The sequence below is a fragment of the Lissotriton vulgaris genome, chromosome 5 (assembly GCF_964263255.1).
Source record: "Lissotriton vulgaris chromosome 5, aLisVul1.2, whole genome shotgun sequence".
Classification (NCBI taxonomy): domain Eukaryota; kingdom Metazoa; phylum Chordata; class Amphibia; order Caudata; family Salamandridae; genus Lissotriton; species Lissotriton vulgaris.
This window is the reverse complement of record NC_141693.1, coordinates 417,110,594-417,122,862: the sequence shown is the minus strand read 5'-3', so window position 1 is coordinate 417,122,862 and position 12,269 is coordinate 417,110,594.

Here is a 12,269-nt window from a genome sequence, read left to right as displayed (position 1 = left end):
TATGTAGTGCGCTCTACAAATTTTATGACTTGACTTGACTTGACTAGCCAGTGACAAGGATGGAACCAGGACGGAACCAGGCAGTGTCGGGTTGCGATCAGGTGCTGTCGAGTAGTTTGTCTCCGCTGCCACGTGGACCAGGAAGGATCGAAGATGACCAGCTGGTGGACACGAGCTGTCCCACAAAGGCTCTTGCTGTCGGCGGTGTCGGTTCTCGAATTGGAGTCACCAAACCTTGGCAAATGCAACCCAAGCAGGACTCGAAGATGTCTTCTGGATCAGACGGGAAGGTCAGATCAATGGCTCTTTTTCAGGGGAGCTAGGGCCAGTCTGGAGCAACCAGACCAGCAGTGTAGTTTTGATGGATCGTCGTCACAGAGGCTTCTAGCCAACGGGCAAGTGACCGGACAACATGTCAAGCAGGAAAAGTGCAAAAGGGCCCCACGCAACACTCGGTGAGTGTGGAGGGGTGATCTTTAAAGCACAGGCTGCTTGGGGCTGGGGCTTCTCAAACCCCAAAGCACAGCGTCTAGGGTGCCTCTGGAGCTGCACAGGAATCACTTTGTCGACTCTACAAGATGGCCGGTCCCACGTCTCTCGTCGCCTCTACGGGTCTCAGCTTTGCCAGGACTGTGGATCGGGCTGTTGGATATCTGGGAGTCTGGGAGTCTGGGTCTTGTTGATCTCTGTTGTTCGAGCTCTGGCGGGAGCAACGACAAAGAAAGTCTTGATGCGCTGATGATGCCTGCTTGCACAGGGTGGCCACTCCTTGACCACAATGGAGATTCTTCAGTCTTCCACGTCGAGTGGGATGTCGAAGGGTCCAGAGTTTCATTTCAAAGTTTCAGTCAGGATGATCTGATTTGCATTGGCACAGCTCCTACCTTTATTCCAAATCTAGGGGCTGGATCTCCTGCTAGGTCCCTCCTATGGGTGGGACCCAGGAAGGGGGTGGTTACACCCATTTCCCTTTGTCCAGTTTCACGCCAGAGCTTGGGCTGGACAGCCCCAGCACCGGTTTGAACTGGACTTTGCATGGGACACCATGTGTGCTCCAGGCAGTGTCTAGTTTCATTCAACCTCCCTGCCCCAATCCACAGCCTTGAACCAGAGGGTGGCAGTGATCAACCAGAGGGTGGCAGTGATGAACCAGAGGGTGCTGTGATAAACCAGAGGGTGGCAGTGATGAACCAGAGGGTGGCACTGGTGAAGCAGGGGGTGGCAGTGATGATCCAGAGGGTGGCAGGGATGAACCAGAGGATGGCAGTGATCAACCAGAGGGTGGCAGTGATGAACCAGAGGGTGCTGTGATATACCAGAGGGGCACAGTGATGAACCAGAGGGTGCTGTGATAAACCAGAGGGGGACAGTGATGATCCAGAGGGTGGCATTGGTGAACCAGAGGGTGGCAGTGATGAACCGGAGGGTGGCCGCGATGAACCACAGGCTCGCAAACAGGCTGGACACGTAGAAACAACATGCTCGCGACCGTTGCGACCACACAAGTAGGTTTGCGTTCCTGAACTTGTACAAAATCCCCGCGAACTGGCAAAAACAGCAAATTCACAAATTCGCACTAATTCGCTGATTTTGCGGATTGCGAGTTCGTGAATACGCAAATTCGCGAACCGCGAATTCGCAAAATTTGCCCATGCTTACTTATTTCTCATATGCCTGAAAACAACCTCACATTTGTTGAGTACCTTCTTGATCTCATCTTTGTTCACAGGTTCAAACCAAAAAATTATGCCTTTGGTGATCTAAATCTCCCTGGAAGAACCTTACTTACCTAGCTGTCAGAGCATTCTCGGATTTCATCAGTAAGCTGCACTAATATTGTCAATAATCAATGCATGTCTAGGGTGTAATTCTAACTGTAATAATTTCTGAATCTAATAATCATACAGGAGAAAATTCCATAGTATTGGGTTGTCTGGATCAATTTCAGATTTCCTTCTGCTTACTCACTCATCAGCGGCCAATGCTAGATCAAAATATAACCCTCCTGTCTGGATTAGAGACACTGAGAAGATGTGTCTCTGCACACTGAGCTCAAAATCCTGCTCCAGCCTTGATCTGACTAACCTTATCATCCGCATACACAATTAAAACTCCTCTCTATCGAATATCTTGAATGAGATCGTTCTACTAAGTAAAAGGAAAAATAAACCCTTTAGTGCCAACAAACTTTTCTCAACAGTCATGAATTCAGAAAGGAGTGTTCCGCCTAGTGCAAATGCAGAAATATCTGAATCAGAAAGCGATGCAAAAGAAATAGTTTTAACATCAGAGCAGAGTTATTTTAAAACCAACTAAATTATGCTAAAACCAACCAATTGTTGGAACTCATCATAAAGCAAAGATCCCAAACTATTTGGAATTCCCTCTTAACAGACAGGTATAATAAACTCAACTGAGCAGACTTTAAATCAGTAGATTTGTGTCACTTCAGAATATATCCACTATTAAACCTTTCGACTTTTGCTTATTGGACTCTCCTTTTTAGGTCTCGCACCTGGCGACGACGCGCGAAGTGCTATTGCCAGCGAGACCTATTACCGTTGACTAGGCTTTCAAGGGAGACAGGAGATGGGCACGCGCAGGCTGGACTGGAACGGTGAACGCGCGCGTTCACCACGTACAGTCACGCGAGGTTCCCATCTCCTGTCCCCCTTTCTCACAGCATCAAATACAACAAATGGCCAAGAAGTGGCAGCACACTGGCGCTTAAAATAAAATATACATCGATGGAGTGGCTCGCAACGGCGGGACTGCTCAGGACAGGCACTCGCTAGTGCCAGGATGCAGCCCCACTTACCGGGCTGCTGTGCAGACTCCGTTTCCTGTCTTCTTGGAGGCATTCTCGCGGGGTTCCCAGGCGACGCCCTGCAGGGGCTCCCTCAGCATACGTGAGCCCCTGCAGGAACAAACCTCGCCTCTCCACTTCACCCGGGCCCCCTCCTGGGACCCGGGACTTCTGAGAACTTCAACCGCTACCGCAGGGCTCTCCCTTCCTCAAGGGAGCCCCGCAAGAATGAGCCACACCAGCCTCTTCCGGCCACGTCACAGGCCCCGTCAATGTCACGGGCAAGGATGCCTGACTTCCTGCTTTCGCCCCCCCGGGCCGTAACAGTGATTTTTTGCTGCTCCTCTGAGCAGTACCTCCCATTAGGACACAGCCCTCTTTTGCCTACTCTTCCCTACCCTCGCCTCTCCCTCCTCCTCAGGTCGCTTTCCCTCCATGGACCCTGATGACACTCCCACCCTCTATCTCCCCGCCACACAACAAACACCCGCCGCACAGCTCTCCTGGCGCAAAATACCCAGAGCCATTGTGCCCATGCAGATACTCCGTGCTCACCGCCTCAGCTTGGCGCGCCCACAGGCCCCCTGTTCACTTCGGGACCGAGCACGCCTGCGGTTCTCTCCCTGCTCCTGTGTTAAGGGCAGTGACACACGCTGCCTCACAACCCTCTTAGATTCAGTGCTGGTAACTGAGGAAATTATTGGTGGTATAAATGAGACGTAATTTTTTCTCTGCATTTATCAAAAATGATTTTCTTGTGGTAATGGAAACGGGTGACTGTGGCACGGATGCTGTAGAACTGCATCACCTAAGCAGTTTCACAGCTAAATTAAATCCCTTAGTAAGTGTGAATATATAAGAAGGACTCGTAAATTACATCCCATAAATACAGTACATTGGGCTTCTCCATTATTTTGGAAAGTACAATGATTTTGGGTTTGCAGTTCTATCAATTTTAAAACAAAATAGGCCATATTCGAAAGAGACCAAACAGGAATATGTTTATTTTTTGCATCAAACGAATGAAACCGAATTTGTGTTTTTTGACCCAACTAACATATTTACTCTCCCCATGCTTCGTGTTTAATTTCAAGTCCCCCGGGGAAATCTATATTTGAAGTACATGAAAGGATTATTTTTGAAAGCATGCACATTTTTTATTGCGAGGTGACTTGTGTACTGTAGCTGCCTCCACTTACTAAGATCAGCTACAAAATGGCAGCCAGTAAAGGGAAAGTAAACAGAGATCTCAAAGTTAAGAACACGATTACAGTTCTGCCGTTAAACAAATTGCATTCGAGGACTTTTTTTTATTGCATCTTGGAGGGGGAGGATGGGCCTGCTGCAGCTGCGCAAGTGTATTTTTGGGCACAAGCATGCCCGCGCATGCGCAGATCGTTTTCCTGTGAATTCCCCCTTAGAGAGAGGACCAGGGGGCGGGCCGCAGCCCCCGGGGTTACACAGGGCGACTGGGCGAGGAGTCATGGTGCCCCACCCAGCCAATCCTGGCGCTGCATACAGCGCCAGGATTGGCTGGTCAATACATAGCCCGGGTACATAATCCCCTGTCTGGGGGGGGGGGGGCAGAGCTCTCTCTCCCTCCCTCGTACTGCGGCCTCTGTTTGTATGGGGTTTGATTGAAGACTTGACCTCTGACCTGACCGGACCCAGGAATACGACAAGTCCCGAAGGAACCGCTCGGCCAGGGAGACCCGGCGTTCACACTCAGCTCAGGTATGATCAGAATTCAGAGTGCTAGGATACGGCCCCGCCGAACCCCATCACCGCCACATAAATAATGAATGTGCACTATGGTGCTCCTGCCTCTTGTGTGGGCCTATTCCATGTGCACTTTCCATTTCAAGCGTGACCACTGTCTGCTGACTGCTCACTGGATGTCCATAAGTTAACAATTGCTGCAGTGCTGAATTGTAAGCTGGAGGGCAAGCCTTTTTTCTGCTACTGGTTGGGGGCAAGTGGTTCATGCCTGTGTCTGTTAAGTCTTTGACAACGAGGTACTTGGTTGCTTTGCGTGTGCCTGGGTACCACATCTGCTTATGGTGCAGCATGTGCATAGCAGGATGTATTGAGTGTGTGTGTGTGTGTGTGTGTGGAGGGGGGGGAGGAGGGGGGTTTCGCTTCTGCCTCCCAAGCAGCATCAGACGCTGCCCTCTTTAGTGACTATCAACGCATTACAAAATGAGCTCGCATGGGAGAAAGCGGGGATTCCCATTTTGGTGTGTAGTTCAGTTGTAGAAATGTATACATGACTTTGGGCTCAATATGTATGTTCCGATTTTGGTGTGAAGTTGTAAAAATGTATACATGACTTTGGTGTGAATATGTACCATCAAAACTGCAGGGCCACACCAAAGGGGAGAGGATGTGGTCTGATGGTTAGCGCGGCTGACTTTGATGCTGGGAAACCAGGTTCGAGCCCCTTATCGAGCCGTAAAAATGTATACATAACTTACTTTTGTGTTAAATAAATAGATATTTTAAAAAACAAATAAAAATGATGTTCCGACTAAGTTGTGAAATTGGTGTCGAATAAATACATGTTTTAAAAACAATTAATATTAATCATGTATCATTGGTGCTGGAGTACAAGGTTCGAGACTGGTATTGAACACTGACAAGCTGTGTGCAAGTTATGTGGTCATAAAAATACATGAATGATGGATGGATGCAGGATGGATGATCGGTGGGTGGATGGGTGGATGCATGAATGGATGCAGGATGAATGATGGGCGGATGCATGAATGAATGATGGATGCAGGATGGATGCAGGATGGATGGCTGGATGGATGGGTGGATGCATAAATGAATGATGGATGCAGGATGGACGGGTGGATGCATGAATGAATAATGGATGCAGGATGGATGGATGGATGAATGGATGCAGGGTGGATGATGGACGGGTGGATGGATGGGTGGATGGATGGATGGATGCATGAATGCATGATGGGTGCAGGATGGATGCAGTATGGATGGGTGGATGGATGGATGGATGGGTGCATGAATGAATGATGGATGCAGGATGGATGGGTGGATGCATGAATAAATGATGGATGCAGGATGGATGGGTGGATGGATGGATGGATGGATGGATGGGTGGATGGATGGGTGGATGCATGAATGAATGATGGATGCAGGATGAATGGGTGGATGGATGGGTGCATGAATGAATGATGGATGCAGGATGGATGGGTGGATGGATGGATGGGTGGATGCATGAATGAATGATGGATGCAGGATGGATGGATGGATGGGTGGATGCATGAATGAATGATGGATGCAGGATGGATGGGTGGATGGATGGATGGGTGGATGCATGAATGAATGATGGATGCAGGATGGATGCAGAATTGGTGGATGGATGGGTGGATGGATGGATGGATGGATGGATGGATGCATGAATGAATGATGGATGCAGGATGGATGCGGGATGGATGGGTGGGTGGATGCATGAATGAATGATGGATGCAGGATGGATGGGTGGATGGATGGATGGGTGGATGCATGAATGAATGATGTATGGATGCAGGATGGGTGGGTGGATGGATGGGTGGATGCATGAGTGATGTATGGATGGATGCAAGGTGGTTCAGGCTCGCTCGCTCGCTGCGGTGCAATATGCAAATTAGTTTACGCCACACCACTTTCAAACGTCACCAGCCGCCCCTGTGAATCGTTTTTAGCATGTCACCCTCAGCGGATGGAATGCTCTAATAGCACTGTAGCAATTCTACTTCCGGTGTTAGCAGTTAAAGGGCCCCATACTGCGGAAGAGGGCCTTTAACAACCGTTATAGTTTCTGGCAGCAAACTATAATATTTTATGTGTTGTTAACGGCCCCCGAACTCCAGAAGTGGGCCTCTAACAACCATTATAGCCCTTGAAAGTAGGCTACAATCTTTAACAATTAGCCCTGGGCACTTCATTGGCTTCAAGGTAGATTTCAACATTTCAGTGTTCTACTAGTTCACAATAATACACAGCACTTTAAGGTTGTGTCTGTAGTTGCTGCAAAGGGTATCGCCTTTCCAAGACAGGAAGATATGAGCTGATCCCTCCTTATCACAAGAGTCATATCACAAGGTCAGCTGTGAATGCAAGGATAGGGGCTTGGTGTTTAATGCAGTGCTCAGTGCCTGCACTGAACAGCTCAGAACCCCCAAATGGAATATCTATGTGACTAAGGGCCAGATGTATGAAGACAAGTGTTTGTGATTACCAAATAGCACATTTTGTGAATTGCAAACAGCAATGCGCAAATGTCTGTTTCAATATTTTGCGATTCCCAGTGGGACGCAAATAGACCTACCTCATTGCTATTCACAAAGTAGGTCTTGGTTTGCGACCGATTAGGAATCGCAAAAATCACAAGGATGTTGGCCTGCTAGGATCAGCAGATCACCATGTTTCTGATTGCTTTTCAATAAAGCAATGTTTTTTCTTTTTTAAATGCAGCCCGATTTCCTTAAAGGAAAACATGATGCGTTTCAAAAAGAAAAAGCATTTGCAATGTTTGAGCTATTGGCATTGTAAATGACAATGCCTTTTATTTATGTTTTGGTTTTTAAAACCTCAATAAAAGGCAATGTAATTTACAATGCCAATAGCATAAACTTATTTATATTGGTTTATCAGTCCACTGCACCTGGGTTCCTCACTCTTTCCAAGAGCAACATGGATGATGTGAGTGTATGTTTAGTAGGATGTGCATAGTGAGTGTGTGTGCTACATATGGCAATCCAAGAATTCATTTTTATTTTCTCCACAGGTGCATAAGAGAGAGATTGGCAAGGGCCAAGCAAGTAAGGTGAGTAGCAGGGCTTCTCCAGAGCATTACCTAGAATCCTTTGTCGTGGACCATGCTCTACACTGTGGCAGTAGGCATCAGAAAGTCCATTTGCAGTTTATTGAAAATCCTTGCCGTTTCCTATTAAAATCTTCCCCATATATGTTACTGCCAAGATGGTTGAGGTGCATACGAAGGGAAGCCTCTGCCTCTTTGTTGCGTTTGTTTTAGATCTCCCCTTCCAATGAGCTGCCAACCCCACCTCACTTTCTCCCTGACACTAAAGGACAAAGACAATTTCTTCAACAGTCAGGGAGAAATACACAAAAGTTAATTGAGAAAGGGAAGAGTCAACATGACTTCTGCCTTCTTACATTGCATTTTCATTATTGCACTGTGTATTGAAACTAAAGTTCCTTTTCTTTTCTAAGAACTGGCCAGGTAATAGTTTATTTACTACGTTTATATGTCTCACTGAGTGAGACTTGGACTGCTCGACTTTGTTACACTGAGGGTCATGTGCTCAATGCGTATTCTTGCTGCTCAGTTTTGGGCTCAGAAGTAAGGTAAAGCCAGTGCTCAATTTGTAACAAAAATATGTGCCAGGGTCCTCGTCATGAGTCCACCCCAACTTGCACCACCCATGGCCGCTCTCAGTGCTGTAAATTATAGAGCATACACAACTTCCAGCCATCACACTGTTACAAGTGTGACAATTCAAGCCGTTCAAGGACCCCCAAAGGTATGAGAATGACTTGGGAGGCAGATATTAGTTGTTTTAATGTATTTTTGATTAACAAATAACTGTTGTTGTGCTCATCTTTATATTACACAATGGTGCCCCCATATGGCAGCTGCCATAAGTGCCGGTGTTTACAAATAAGTGTTGCTTGCAAGTACTGGAAAGCACTGACTAAAATTAAGCACTGGGTAAAGCCCTAGAAAATCCGTGCCAAAAGCCTTGCATTGTCACAGTATGAGTCCAGTAACAACTGTCTGGCCTGGATCTCCTGAAAATGTTCCCCAAACTCGCAGCTTTCATTCTCTGAATTTTAGTGCCAAAAATATTGATTTGTGTATGTGGTATTTGTAAAGCGCAAACCTAGCCAAAAGGCAATCACACTCTATAAGATCAAGGCAGAAATACAATCAGAGAGAGAATATGAGCACAGGGTGCTGGATTCTGAAAACCTAACAAAATGATTGTTTTTTAACAGGATCACACCCCAACTTATGTCTTTTGGAGGGGTTTCCAGGGGTCGCAGCTGTGACCCCCTGGCTTTCTCCTTGTGACACCTTAGCCTTAGATGTGGCAAAAGCAATACCAAGAACAAATTAGACCTTAAATGGTGCTGTTATGTGCACTGTTTAGTTTCTGCAACTCTGGATGTGAACTGAGGCATTCAACTCTTAGTTCAGTAAAACAAATAAATACGCATCCGTGTAATGTATACACTAATCAAATTTAAAACTGAAATAAATATATACATTTTCTAAACAAGATGTTGCAGATTTTTATTATTGTTAACATATAGAAGATCATGTGTTTGGATAAAAACCTCATCTATGTGCGGTTTTGAGTGATAATGCTTTACAAGTGATGTGAATCAAAAAGTATTAATGCCAATTAACTATTTACGTCAATAACCTTGTTAACATTACTCTGCTTACAGAAATACAGCTGGGGAAAAAAACAAAAGTGTTTTGTAACTCTTTTGTCATTTTCCACTACATTTTATGCTTAAGGTATATACTAGGGTAAGTGTTAAATCAGGAGTTTTAAGTGTGAATAATTTGGCATTGCAGTGTTATTTTGTGTTTTAGTTGCACTATATTTTCCTCTTCCTACAAACACATAATTCTTTGTGCAAAAAAAAATATGTGCCGTTCCTATCATGTCAGTACCCTATTTAAAATGTAGATGGTATAGACAAAAAATTACCTGTTAGTAATGTATGTTATTATATAATTGTGCATGTAAAACGTCTCTTTAATTCAGCAATGTCAGTTATTATGATGTAATCAGGATTTCGGTCATGTGATTTCACTTCCTGGCAAGATTTAGTGTCAGATCACATGATGCAACTTCCTGTATTGTGATTGGGTCAAAATAGAAGTTATGTGATGTCAGTCCTGGCATTTTGCTGTATTGATGCCCATGCCACAATGTGTGTTATGCAATACATATTGGTCCATTCCAGTAGCTGTCTTTGTGCTCACTTTTGATACTGCAGGACCACAAGGACACCTTTGATTGAGAGAAGACTGAAAGTGAACACAAGGGGTGGCTTTGTCGAATGAGGTACACCTCTGGTGACACCAAGATATGTTTGGTGGATCATGGGGTATTTCTTCATGATCTGCCAACACCACATTACCAGTCCCAAAAACGAAGAATTTGTTTCACGGAAAATCCCAACAAGACAACATTTAGAAAGGTCCATTCCAAGTATTTTTCTACGAAATTAAGTGAAAGCACAGCATGAAATGCAGACTGGTAGAATTTTAGTAAAGCTTTGACTCTTCTCAGCACAAAGGCCCCCTTGCAAATACAAGCTGTATTGCAGTGGGTGTAAGTTGTTGTATTGGGTTATGAACTGACTCCGTAAATTACATGGGGAGTTATTTAAAGTCCGGTGAATGCTGGTTATCTGCCAAAAATTGTTGGACACCCAGCCTGTTTTTGGAAAATGTGCCATCTACCCTATTTAGAGTGTATTCATGTATAAATGGCAGTACACTGTAAATGGGACAGACGCAACATCCACCAACCTTTGGCAAATATCCTGCATCCACCAAACTCTGAATCATCCCCGGGATGGTCATTTACAAAGGTTCAGCATGATCTCTTGGTGTGGAAAAGTGACACAAAACATTGAATCAACGTACCTACCGGTATAAAAGCCCATGGGCACAGCTCAAAATTGAACAACATAACTCTTAGTAAATAACACTCTAGGTGTTGTTGAATCATGCTCATCGGAGAGATGCAGTGTCCACTCGGATTCGATATTGACCAGAAATTATATGATCAGGAAACATAAAAGAGAGGTGTAGGAAAAGGCAAACAACATTCAATTCAGTCAACAGCGTTTGAAACATGGAGGAGCAGTGTAAGATGGTGGAGAATGTGAACAAGGATATTAGCATAGATATCTGCATAATGAGAAGGAACCAGAATATCACAGCCAAAATATTCTAAGACACAAATATCAAGTCCTAAATATTACTTACTAAAATATCAGCCCAATGGAGTTTTTCTAAGAACTTTTACACCCCATGGCACAATGTTTTTTTCTAAACTATACTTAGACCAAATATTTCTCCAGTCGATATTTTTGCTAATGATATTCTGACACACAACAGTATCTCCTATTTCTGATGTATTATGAATGTGTTCTCTTGCATGTATGCTTTTGTTAGACAGAAGTGGAAAGTGCAATTCCTGGGTTGTGCCGAGTATATCAATCATCATAACTGCTGTTATACACTGCCCCTATAACCACCCCTTCAGAGGGTTACACTAATAATTCTGAACATGATCATTCTAGCCTCCTGGGTGGAGACATGTCTCTCATATGGCACCCTTTCTTCCTCTTGCTTCATATGCCCTTTGAAAGGATTCTACACCCGTGCCTTAGCCAGTGGACCCACATTTTCCGACACCATTGTAGAGAAACCTTCCCTCAAAGCTCATTGGTCACAAGTTCCCACTCCATAGGCCAATCATAGACTTACAGATACATTTCAGAAGTGGTCTGAGAATCAAAGGTCTAGTCTCTCCCCCACAACCATAGGTAGGTTGGAGACTAATAATCAAGAACTGGGTTGAGGCGTGCGGGAGCTGTACCTCAAGGTGGCTTTCAGAAGCTGTACCTGAAGGTGTTTAACTCAAGCAGGCTGAGGGTAGAATGTGGTGGAAGTGGAAGAGGGAAACGTATGTGTTTCATTCTGGATAGAAGGTCTTAGGCCTAGTTGCTAATAGGAAATCATAAACTAAAGCAAAGATTTGAGAATGCTGATGAATGAGTCTATACCTATTTCTGCTTAAATTTGCACCGGAGTGCTTGTGTGACGCAAATTAGTGCTGTGCACATGGGCCTTTTGTGGTATTTTCCACTCTTTCCTCCCCCGGCAGCTCTGCAGACAATGGAGCGGCTTGCGGTGACATCACTCAGAAAGTCATCGCGACCAGCGTTCCAAGACGAGCGCCTGGGGAACAGTGTGTAGCTGTCACCCGCCGGGGCCATTGATGTGGCTGGGGTCGCTGATTGTCTTGTTAACCTGAACCCCATTAAACGTCTAACTGGACCCTACCTCATGCGTCTGGTTACATTTATGCTTGATTTTACACTGGCGACGAGGGTCATTCTGACACAGCGACCTCAACACGCCCGTGAGGTAAAGGAGTTTGGGACTGGTGAAGAATACTCGCATACGGAAGAAGCAGACTGAAGGGCTGCGAATCAATGCTGAATTGGAGTGACGGCAAGTTGACATCAGCGGGGAGAGCTGTCAAGCAGCAGATCCGGCTTATGAAAGGAAAGTAACGAGCAGTGAGTAAAGTCAGCTGTGTGCGGGCGGACTGTGCTGTCACCCATGCGTGAAGAGCGAACGGTGTATAAATTGGTGGCGGACAACGCGAGAGAGAGTGGCGCG